The sequence below is a fragment of the Miniopterus schreibersii genome (assembly GCF_964146895.1).
Source record: "Miniopterus schreibersii genome assembly, chromosome: 14".
Taxonomy (NCBI): Eukaryota; Metazoa; Chordata; class Mammalia; order Chiroptera; family Miniopteridae; genus Miniopterus; species Miniopterus schreibersii.
Genome location: NC_138114.1, coordinates 34,717,064 through 34,729,839, shown reverse-complemented (window position 1 = coordinate 34,729,839; position 12,776 = coordinate 34,717,064). Strand labels below are relative to the sequence as shown.

At 35.9% G+C, this 12,776-nt stretch overlaps 1 protein-coding gene across 2 annotated transcripts in view; it reads right to left on the bottom strand.

Annotated features, from left to right (window-relative positions):
* EXOC6 (exocyst complex component 6) overlaps positions 1-12,776 on the bottom strand; it is a 120,403-nt gene that overhangs the window by 87,502 nt on the left and 20,125 nt on the right. The gene's annotated exons all lie outside the window — the stretch shown is intronic.

Sequence of the window (12,776 nt, the reverse complement as noted above, 5' to 3'; positions counted from 1 at the left end):
GCCATATTGCAGTCACCACAATGTTCTCTAAATATGACATACACATTCCTACTGTATCTAAGCTCATGCTGTATCTACACAGAGGGCACCCCGCCCCCACCCTGCCATATAAGAAAGGATTAACCTTGCCCGAAGAAAGGTTTGGCCCTTGTCCTCAGATCCTGGGAGGTAAGCTTTGGAATGTCCTGCTGATAGATGCCTTTGTTTCCTTAGGGGGCCTTGGGCAATGCCAAACAGTCTATGTTAACAATGTGATTTACAGTGAGTGGAGACCTTGGGCCATGGTATCACCTCTGGAGGGGCTGGGGACTAAGGTAAGCAGCGCAGGCAGTGAGCCACGTCTATGTGACCAACCCCAGCAAAACTCCCGGACACCATGGCTGGGGTAAGCTTCCCTGGTTGGCAACACTGCATAAGTGCTGACACACATCATTGCTGGGAGATGTAAGTGCTGTCCAGACTACTCCACTGGAACAAACAGCTGGAATCTCCTGCCTGGAATTCTCCAAGACCCTGCCTTATAAGGGTCTTCCTATTGTGAATTTTTCTCTGTATCCTTTTGCTGTTAACAAAGAGTAATTGAGTGTAACAGTTTTGCTAAATTCTGAATCCTCCTAGTGAATTATTGAACCTTAAGGGTACTCTTGGCACCCTCCCCAAAATGCACCCCCCAAATGTGTTGCCCATTGTTTGAGGTTTAGTTCAAGTCCCATTTATTTCCTCCAACAGGCCTTTGTCAATCACTTTCATGCCAAGTAATCTCTTCCTGGGCAGGACAGGTAAACATACAGTCCTTTCCATTTATTCTGACATGTAATCAAATATGCCTCTGCATTGTAATTTAAATGTTTCAATTATATGCCATATATTTTGTTTCTCCACACAGACCATAAGCTTCTTGAGGGCAGCCTCCATGACGTGGGTTTTTAAATAAGTGCCTATTATGATACTACAGAGGACAAAATAGGACAGCAATTATTAAGTATTCAGGCTGTTAAGAGTTGAGCTAGAACTAGGCTCTGATCTTGAGAATCTCTTTCTACCTATACTACTCTCTTTATCTAATCTATACTTGGAGCTTTAAATCCCATCAGCGCAAGTGACACCTTCCAGATGTATTTTTCCAGCCCTGACCTCTCTTCAAACTCATGTATCTCTCCAACTGGATATCTGATAAGCATCTCAGATATGTCCAAAATGAATTCCTATCCTCTTCTCCAGAACTTGCTCTTCTCACAGTCTTCTCCCATCTCAGTAATTCCATGCTTCTAGTTGCTCAGGCAAAAATCCTTGAAATTATCACTGACTGTTCTTTCTCTCACCCCTCCCCCCACCAAAAGAGTCCAGCAAATACAACCTTCACTATCTCCACTGGTACCCTCCCCCTTGGACTAAGCCATCAACATGTCTTGCCTAGACGATCACCAATTGCTTCCTAACCAGTCTCTTTGATTCCACCCTTGCTCCCTTCTAGTTGGTTCTCAACACAGTAGACAGAATGATCCCATTAAAACATAAATCAGACCCCATGTCTCTCTTCTGCTCAAAACCCCATTTTCTTACAGCAGTCCATAAGGCTCTACAACATTTTGCCCAATGTTATCTCACTGACCTAATTTCCTACTACTTATTCTCCACTTCACTTATTCTATGTCAGCAACACTGGCCTCCTGTGGTTCCTGAAACACACCACGCACATTCCTGTCCTATGCTTTGCCTCTACCTGGCTCACATTTCTCACATTTCTAACAGTTCTGTTACCCCCTTCTTGATTAGGCCCTTTCTGGCTACAATATGTACATTATAGACACACACACACACACACACGTCCCACTTCCTTCCTTTATTTTCTCTTTTTTATTTTCTAAAATAAAGGAGTAAAAAAAATAAAATAAAATAAAATAAAAATTAAAAAAAATAAAGGAGTTACTTTATCATTGCATCAGTCTTATCACTGGAGAAACACTCTCTACCTCACTTTTTTCTGTCTTCCACTACTGGAATGTAAATTGCATGAGGGCACAGAATGTTTGTTTGTTTTGTCCTCTGTTGTATACCTAGTCCTAGAATACTGCCTATTATATAGCAGATACCCAATAAATAATTGATGAATAAATGGGTGAGTGGATAGACAGATGCATTCAGAAAGAATACTTATTAGCTGTTCAACCTCAAGTAAGCTACCTGATTTCTCTAAATCTCAATTCCTTCAACAATAAAATAGAGATAAAAAATGGTGTTATGAGGATTATTATCAGACTACTATGTGGATTATAGTAAACACATGAAAAATTTTTAGCACAATAACAGACACACTGTATGTAAGTGCTCAATATACACTGGCTACTAGCATAGTATGCACTTAAGAGACAACCAAATCCTTGGTAAATGAGTGAACCTTGCTGAATAACTGAGTACTTGCTGCAAGTATCAAATATGGAAACACTCAATTATCCATGCTAAATGAGCAGACTACCCACTATCACCTGACATTTGTATGAGGCTTTTTGCATTTTTTACATCTAATGCTACTTTTTTTCTTCCACCACACCAGAGAAAATATCACTGACCCTTTTTCACAAATAAGGAAACAGGCACAGAAATGGTAAATGACTTGCTCGATGTAGCCTAGTGAGTGACTAGAGCAGTAATAGGATTCCCACCTTGTGCTTTTTCTACAATTCATACATATAACAAGAACTCTTAGTTAAACAATGTTGTTCAAAGAAAACTCCATGCGCAAGAGGAAGTTTATCTAACTGACCTTGGCATGCCATAAAGAAATTTTTATTTTATAATTGTGAGCAAGTATTATAGTATTATATTCTTTAACATATATATATATATATATATATATATATACACACACACACACACACACATATATATATATATATGCACATTTCTAAGATTTTTTTACATATTTTAATAAAACAGTTTGGTATTTATCTGGCTCTTAAAATACCAGGTAGTAAACAAAACACACAAAGAAATGGTTAGAACAGCTGCAATGTTGCAGCAAAAATCTAGCAAGAGATATTTCAGGACTGCCCTATTACAGTGTCCTTCCAAAGGAGGGCTGACTCCTTTTGTGAGTGCAAAGACAATATTGCTCTCTCTTTTAAATTTAATAGTAACACATAAGTAAACAGGAAGAGAAAAAATTATTTCCCAGTAGCCTATTTTATTTTATAAAGCGTTTAAAAAGTCTACCCTTTGGGTATGTCTTTCCAATTTATTCTCCAGAGTTTTAAAAACAAAATTACTATTGTTTTATAGTGATGCAGGACACTGCCAGTGGGTCTATTACAGCATCACAGGTGAACGCCTCTTTTTCTATTGATGTTACGAGTATGGAGGAAAACAGTATCAGAACATAACACCCTCCATTAACAGAAAACAAAAGCCTGAAATGGGTGAACTATTTACGTTCCGTGCCTTCCACTGTTAAAGTAGAACGGGAAAGCCTCAATGAAGGACATAAAAATAGCATTAAGGAATTGGTACTGTAAATGAGAAAGAGGAGATCATGATCTACCTATTACTAAGTCTTAGTCTCTCCTGACCCTTGACAATCACTGCTATTCCAGATATAAATAGAAGCTGCACCCCAAACGATAAAACCACTTGTCACCCACAAGCCATATCAATGAAAGCATTCTGAGCAGAGTACACAGAAATAAACAGGTTGAGGTGAAAAAAACATTCTAAACCACAGGAATAAACTGCATTTAAAGAAAGTACTGAAGGATCAGGCAAGTGCCAGAATCCAAAATTTATCAAAAGATAGACTGTTGGCCCTGGAAAGGACACTCTAAAGTTCCTAGTTCTGACTTTCTCAATTTAATAGATCTAGCAAAAATCTACAATCCAGCACGCAAGCCACTCAAAATGAAATTAATCACTACTTGTGGCTGGGTTAATCCTCTACCCACCCTGATAAAAAGTAATAGTAAAAGTAACTACTTCAAAAATTTGCTTTTATTAAAAAGCCAATAATAAATATCTGACTGAAAAGAGAGCGGCAAGAAAGGAGAAGGGGTGATATGTGTAAGAACACTGGAAAAGGGGAGAAAGCAAAAGCAACTCTCATCCCAAGAATTTCTTCACACCATATGCATAGCAGGATCATCAATTCCTTCTCTGAAGGGAACTATGTTCAATTAGAGAGACAATCTGGAGAGATAGTGAAGGGAGGGAAAATGGAGAAAAGCTGAGAAGATGGGCACTCCCTGTCAACAACTCTCCACAGTGACTTAACTGACTGAAGAGGAGTCATATTGGGGGCTGCAGGGCTGGGTGGAAAAAGTGAAGGGGTTAAGCAAAAAATAGTAATATAAATGAATAAATAATGGCCAAAAAAAAAGGGAGAAGAGTCATATCTGCTGCTTCTGGATTAATGTAGTAAAGATTAAAAAAAAAAATTGTAACACACAACCAAGTACTTAGTATTAAGTGCTTTACATTCACTATCTCATTAATATTCACTACAGCTTTACAGTGTACATTCTATTAGAATCCCAATTTACAAATGTGGTTTGGGAAGATTAAGATTTTAAATCCAAAGTCACACAGTAGTAGGGCCAGGAGTTAACCCCAGGTCCACCTGACTCCAAAGCCAGTGCTCTGACTCTCCAATCAGAAATGGTGACAAGCAGCAGGGAAGGCAAAGAAGTTACCAGCACAGCAACTAACCAGATGCCTTTGAAGATCAACAACTGAGAATGACTCAACAGGGAATCCCCGATGCGCACTGCTGCATCCATCAGGTGAAATCATCCAACGGGCAGAAGAAAAGGATGGGAGCTGAGGCATAGCTGACTGTTAGGCAGTATTAAATTACAAACGCAATGAAGTAAGGAAGACCAAAATATGAAGCATAGAAAACTGAGGGCCCTGTATGCGTCTGACCGCAGCTGAAGGAGCTCTGAAAAATCTTTCTTTCTTTTTTCCTTTCATCTTTGAATGATAATCATTATTCTTTAAAATTTTGATTTGCAGGGCAAGAAAGGAAATACCATTCAGCACTATTCATTCTTTGAACCCTAAGTTGGTTAACAATTTATCCACCTAATTAATATACTAATGTGCCAGATATACTGTTTTAAAATTTCAAGCAGTATACAATTTTAGTAAAAATAATTTTTTCTTCTTTCAAAATGTACCCCAGAATTTTATGTTTATTGGCGAGTTAATCACATTCCTATAAATAAATACACACAGGTATATGACAGAACCAGAAAGATTTTATTTACACATTTAGAAACTAATGTTCTAAAAAAACCAAATTTTCCACTATTTCACATACACTCAGGTTGTACCTAATGCTCCATATACAGATAATAACTTCAATATAAGAGTTCAGTCATCCCCTCCAAAAGCTTAACACAATAAAATCATACTTCCAGCAAAATGTATTGCTATCAGACAAAAATGCAGATGCAAAATCAACTTTAAAAGAAGAGATAACTTTATGGTGATTACCAGAGGGAAAGGGGGTTTGAGGGAGATAAAAAAGGGTATAGAGGAGATAAATGGTGATAGAAGGAGATCTGACTTGGGGTAGTGAACCCACAACACAATATAAAGATGATGTATAGAATTGTACACCTGAAACCTATATAATTTTATTAACCAACATCACTCCAATAAACTCACTAAAAAAGTTAAATAAATAAATAAAAGAATGGCTAACTTTAAAATTTCATGTGAATAGAAAACAAAGATGGACTATGCTACACTAAAGATTTTATTTACAAATTTTAATTTTGGCAACTAGGAATGCATAAAAACAAAGTATATGTCCTTAAAGCATAGCTAGAAAAATTTTAAGTACAAACACATTTTCTAGCTTTGTTATGTCTAATCTTTTTTTTTTTTTAATATATCTTTATTGATTTCAGATAGAGGAAAGGAGAGGGAAAGAGAGAGATAGAAACATCAATAATGAGAAAGTCATTGATCGAGCCCGCAACCCGGGCATGTGCCCTGACTGGGAATCAAACCCCGATCGCCTGGGTCCTAGGTCGACGCTCAACCGCTGAGCCACGCCCGGCTGGGCTGTTATATCTAATCTTTCACATCAAAGCAAAGTGTTAAAATATTAGTTATCACACAGTATTTGACCATCTGATATATCAAGCTTATAGAATTTAAACAAGTAAATGATCTTTCAGAAAAGCCTTCTTGAAGTCCATGTATAGGGCGCCACCTAGTGGTAATAAAATATAAATATTAGAAAACCAAGGTCATTAAAACGTTAAATTTGGTTCATTGAAAATTAATGATTTTATCACTAAATCAAATGTCTTAACAGAGGAATTCGGGCTACTTCAATTTTTGAACACATGTTATATTCTGTTAAGATAAGTGACTTATTAATCATATTCCAATGTTGTTTTTTAAGGAAAACATCTTTTTCTGACGGAAAGCAAACAACATTCACAAGATACTATGTGAAAAAGGACTCTCTCCTAATTACTGGTAACATATTAGGATTTTTTTGTCAAAAAGTACATAATATCACTATACTATTTTCAATATTTTTCACTGTATCTTCATTGTTTAAAAAAAAATTCCATCACAATAACTAGGAAGAAAATGTTATGTTTCCTGAGAAAGATTTTTTAACTTTTACTAAAATAATGTGTGCACTTTGAGAAAAACTCATATAATCTCAAAGTACCCAATCTCAATTTCTACAAATTACCTATATTTACTAGAGTACTATAGTTCCTTTTCTAGACAAAATAAAATGGCCTTTATCACAGAATCCGTTGCTCTCCAAGAGAACAGATATACTGTTGCATAACCACAAAAGAGCAGAGCTAAGGCCCATACAGAATACTGTGAGAAGATACTCACCTAAAGTGACTGTAGAGTGACTGCTATTACAATGCTAGCCATTAGCAGATTTTCTTATAAATTTTATGAAATGTCAATCATAATGTGATTTTAAGAAAAAACAATGACTCTAGCAAGGAAATGGACTTTCAAAATACTGGAAAACTAAAGGCAGAAATACTGTTCAGGAATGTCTGGGCACTGGCACTGCTTTACCTTCTGGTGTCAATACTTTCTATAAACCTTTATCAGAAAACAAAATGTCACTGTTTTATCTCTGACAAAATTGTATCAGCTACTTCTGACTTCCACTGGATGAGTTTTAATGTCATTTTCTATTTTTTTCAAATATAAACCACATTTTTTTGCCAGTTCCTCAAATGAGACAGTCTTAATTCTGTATTTCTAATATAAAAAATTGCTTTCGGCCCTCGCCGGTTTGGCTCAGTGGTTAACAGTGTTGGGTACGCCCACCAACTGAAGGGTCCCGGGTTCGATTCCAGCCAAGGGCACGCACCTCAGTTGCAGGCTCGATCTCTGGCTCCGGATGGGGCACGAGTGAGAGGCAACCAGTCGATGTCTCTCTCACATCGATGTTTCCTCCCTCCCTCCCTCTCTCTCTTCCCCTTCCACTCTCTCTGAAGAGCAGTGGAAAAATATCCTTGGGTGAGGGCAAAAACAATTGCGTCCACATCCTTTTGAGCACTCTTTACTTACTCCTCCAGCCTACAGGCATTTTAACTATTCCTTCACCAGCGCTTCAAATGGTGTTTAATGTTTAGTTTCCAGCACATCAACCTTAATTTTGTATTTTTAGTAATTAGTAATTAAGATTTGATATTTCATATTAATGAGACTGCTTATGACACTTCAGCAACTTCATGCTTTTCAGATTCCAGGTACCAATTTTATTGATTAGTATTGATATTTTGCTTACTAACAATAAAATATATTTTACTGAATGTTAAGTATATCTATAATACAATCAACCACCCCATGATTATCAGCTTTTGACAAATTAAACATTCCTAAAATCAGTACTATGAAGACAATGTTACAACTAATCACACACAAAAACTGGTCAGAAATTTTCGAAAGCTATTAAAACCACCCTATCCAATACAAATTACTTGCTATTAACCTCAAAAATAGTTTTAAAAACGGGCTTTTGATTTATTAGTAAATTTGGTAAATTCTCCAAATTGGTCATGTAACAAATTAGTCATTTTGGCAATTAATCTAAAGCCAATATTTTAAACATGTCCTTACATAAAAGCCCATGAATGTTAGTTTACTTTCTTTCAGAATGGGGCATACATAAACCCCCAATATATACATTTAAAAAATAAATATATAATAATTAATATATATTAATTTAATTTTATAATATGCTTTTTGAAAGACAAAGAATTTTGCCAAATAAGTATAATTCAGAAGTAGTATGGAGGAAAACAGAAATGTGGGTACTCTGACACAAGACTCATCCCAACTTACATTACTGAGATTGACCACACACACACAACCCACTTATGTTGGTCATTTCATAGCTTTACAGAAGAAATGGAGAGAAAATAAGAATTTGAAAAGAGCTACTTGGTGTCCACTCAAAGCAGAATGTAAAAACAAAACTAAAAATAATATTTTACATTTGTACTAGTGCTTTGCAATCCACAAAGCAATTTTGCATGTATCATTGAATTTGATCCCAAGAGCCCTTGGCAAAGTGGACAGGGCGATTGGTTTTATCTCCATCTCACAGATGATGGAGATGAGGCTCAGAGAAGTTAAAAGATTTGCTCAATACCATTTGCCTACTAAAAGGCCAGAGCCAGGCACATAATCCAAGTCTTGGACTCAAAGGAGTACTGGAAGATGCTGTACAAAACTGGTAAAAAGACCTCACTGCAAAAAATCGCCCAAACATTCAGTTGCTGAAATTATTTACCTTAAATATGTCAGTAATATGTTCATTGCTCATTTCCAAAGTATCTTTCTTATTACTATGGCAATGCCTCTATTAATGAATTCTCTCAAAATTAAGCTCCTTTATAATAAAGTAGGAAATACCCTGACAGCAACAATACATACACACTCTTTCACTTTCCGGTATAACAAAACAGAAAAATAGATGATAGATAGATGAGTGATAGATGATAGATGATAGATGATGATAGATAGATAGATAGATAGATAGATAGATAGATAGATAGATAGATAGATAGATAGATGATAGATAGATGATAGATAGATAGATAGATAGATAGATATAGATAGATAGATGATAGATAGATAGATGATAGATAGATGATAGATAGATGATAGATGATAGATAGATAGATAGATAGATAGATAGATAGATAGATAGATAGATGACAGATAGATGATAGATAGATAGATAGATAGATAGATAGATAGATAGATAGATAGACAGATAGATATAGATAGATGATAGATAGATAGATGATAGATAGATAGATAGATAGATGATAGATAGATAGATAGATAGATAGATAGATAGATAGATAGGACATAAGCAAACAAGCAAACCAACCAACCAACAAACCACTGTACAGAGCTTCTATTAGGCCTGGTCTGCTACACTGAAAAGAGCCAGCTCTTCTTATATGAAGAGGCCTAAAAGCAAACCTGATTTATGTTGTTTTTTTGAAGGAAGGAAGGAAGGAAGGAAGGAAGGAAGGAAGGAAGGAAGGAAGGAAGGAAGGAAGGAAGGAAGGAAGGAAGGGAGGGAGGGAGGGAGGGAGGGAGGGGAGGGAGGGAGGGAGGGAGGGAGGGAGGGAGGGAGGGAGGGAGGGAGGGAGAAGTTAGAGAGTGTGTGTGTGTGTGTGTGTGTGTGTGTGTGTGTGTGTGTTTAGAGGAAGGAAGGGAGAGAGATACATTGATCCGTTGCCTCCCATACACACTCTGATGGAACCCACAACCACGGTATGTGACCTGACTGGGAATGGAACCCGTCACCTTCCGCTGCATGGATGGCACTCTGACCAACTGAGAACACACCAGCCAGGGCACGGCCTATGTCTTTCATGTATCAAGCAGCCCCATCTCCTAGAAAGAATAAACTTCGATACTGGCCTAATAAAGCTACTGGAGGCCTGTTTGGGAACTGCACAGGAATAAGAAACCTGCATCACTTTACTGTGAATTAATTTCAATATCTGAGCCTGCTCTGAGCTGGCACAAGTTCAAAATACAGAACTCTGCCTTCCTGAGTACAGTTCTGGTCACATTCCTTACCACTCCCAATCTTAATGTAAACCTTCCCAATTTTTTTAGTTAAAATTTAATGTTTTTATATTGCAGCTTTCATTAACTGAACCTCTAAAAGGCAAAGAATAATGATTAAAAGTATGGTCCCAGAAGTCAACTGGCCTGCATTCACATCTTGCTCCACCACTTACTGAGTGCCCAGAGCAAATAACCTAATCTATATCTACCTCAATTTCTTCACCTGTAAAATGGGTATTAATGGTATCTCATTTGCTTTTTGTAAAGATTAAATGAAATAATACATTTAAGTGTTAAAACAGTGTCACATAGTAAATATTCAATAGATCTTAACTATTACCCATTATTACCTACATGATCACTTTTACCTCCAGGAACAAAAATCCTGAATAAAAAATTATTTTAGAGTTAATACCACTGTTCATAGAATTTCTCAAAAAACAAACAAACAAACAAACAAAACACATTAAATGTGCAATAAGAAAGTAATCAAATAAACAGAAAAATAGGATGAAAATTATATGCAATTATAACATCATTTAACAAATATCTAACAATACTGAACATATCAAACAATTTAATGTTTAATAACACAATATGTTGAATAGCATAACTTCATTCAATAAATATTCAACAAATAAATAATATTTGTTGTTGCTGATATAAAAAAGACTAGGGTTAATGTCAATTATACTTATCCTTGAGTTGTATGTAAAAAAGTGGTATTTTTCTCCTCTCTATTCTTCTATATTTTCCAAGATTTCTATAACAAAGGTTTTGTTTTTTTCATTAATTCAGTTCAAAGTATTTACTGAGAGTCTGCTGTACCCATGGCATTATACTATGCAATATATTCAGATCCTATTAGATATGTATGACAATTATGGACCTCAGGGACAATTTAATTCAGCCTGCATTTAAGGTATTTACTAAGACACACATACAAAGACATACATTCACACACAACTAAGTAACACTATGTATCATTTTTAAAATACATGTATAAGAATTCAGACACAGCAAAAAGTGTGTGTGTGTGTGTCCATGTAGAGTGCAGTCTTCTTGGATGCAAAGATTTCTTGGAGGAAGGATCTAAGATAAGAATTTAATGACGAGATAGAGAAATAAGGGCGGGGAGTATGCAGTAATGGGTAAACACTGGCAGGAAAGAACACGGCATTGTTGCAAGAGTTTAACTGATATAAAGGATATCCGTTATAAGGAGTGGGAATTCTATTATAACTCTTACAGCAGTTATTTTTAATCTTTATTTGAACAGTGGCCTGGACAGTGGCAAGATTCTCCTCTATGACTCTGATAAGAGCTATTGGTCTTTTCCCCAGAAAAGTGCACAAACACAACTGTTGGGTGTCTAAACCAAGTAGGTATCCTGTAGCTACAGAGGAACTGAGTTTCTAGCAACTCTGGGGGGGGGGGGGGACGACACACCACATATACACAGAGAATCCAATTTTTCTCATCACAGAATACTGAAAAAGATTCCTTGTTTACAAAATATTCACCTTCTGTATATTTTCCCATGAAATATTCCTTCTAGTTTGCCACATACACTCTTAGAATGCTTTATAAAATAATGTCCAGGTGCTTCCTCTAATTCAACTGAAGACATTCTGCCAAACAATGTTTTAAATAATAGAGTTGACATATCCTAATTTTTTTTAAAGGGTACAATCATATCTTAAAATATCATACAATCTGTCAAAGCATCAAGATCAAGCAAAGCCCAAAAAGAAAGAATAATTTTCCCTATATTTCTGATGCTGAATTTTACTTGCCTTGTTTTCCTCTATGTGCAAATTCTGTGACTTGTTCTCACTAATAGTATCCTGTTTCCATGGATAGGAAAGAGCCAAGTGCAGTTTGTTAGTTACCATTACTTCCTATAACTAGGTTGATATTCTGTAATCCTGACTTAACACTCACTGTAATTCTGGATAACAACATAGCACAATGATGATCGTTAATGGGCATCCTCTATGGTGAAACCAGAACTGATAATCAGCTAACACAGATTTGCAACAGACTTCCTCCTTCCTGTTTTTACACTCCTAACCAAGGAGCAGTCTCTTCCTGTTGACTTTGTGCTACTTGTTAAAATGCAAAAGTTGAGAAATGGAAACACCCAATACATAAAAATTTATCTGTCCTCTAGGATAACAAATTGAATTGCTAAATAAAATTTAATTTAAAAAGCTTGAACCATTAAGCAGATTAATGAATGCAGAGGTAGACTGGTTCCCCAGAAGATTTTAGAAAATTAAACAAAAATATTAAAATGTCTAGAACAGATCTAATGTGCAGATGGTCTAATAGCTTAAGAGATGATCTATATACCCTATCAAAGTCCTTTACAGGAGTATTAATCCACAACTACAGAGAAATTCTCTTAAGAATTGATTTTCAGCAAAAAAACAAACCAAAAAACACACACTATTTCCCATGAAAAATAAAACAAAAAAATTAATATTTATATACCCATTACTTTAGCAACAAACTTTCACAAAACAGAAACAAAAGATATGAGACAAATTAATAAAAAAGAACTTCAAAACACCTCTCTTAATCCAAGAAAAAAAACAGATGAAAAACAATATGCAGCCTTAGAAGATATAAACAACTTCATAAAGAAAGAGAGAGAGAAATAAGTAAAACTGAGTCCTAATAAA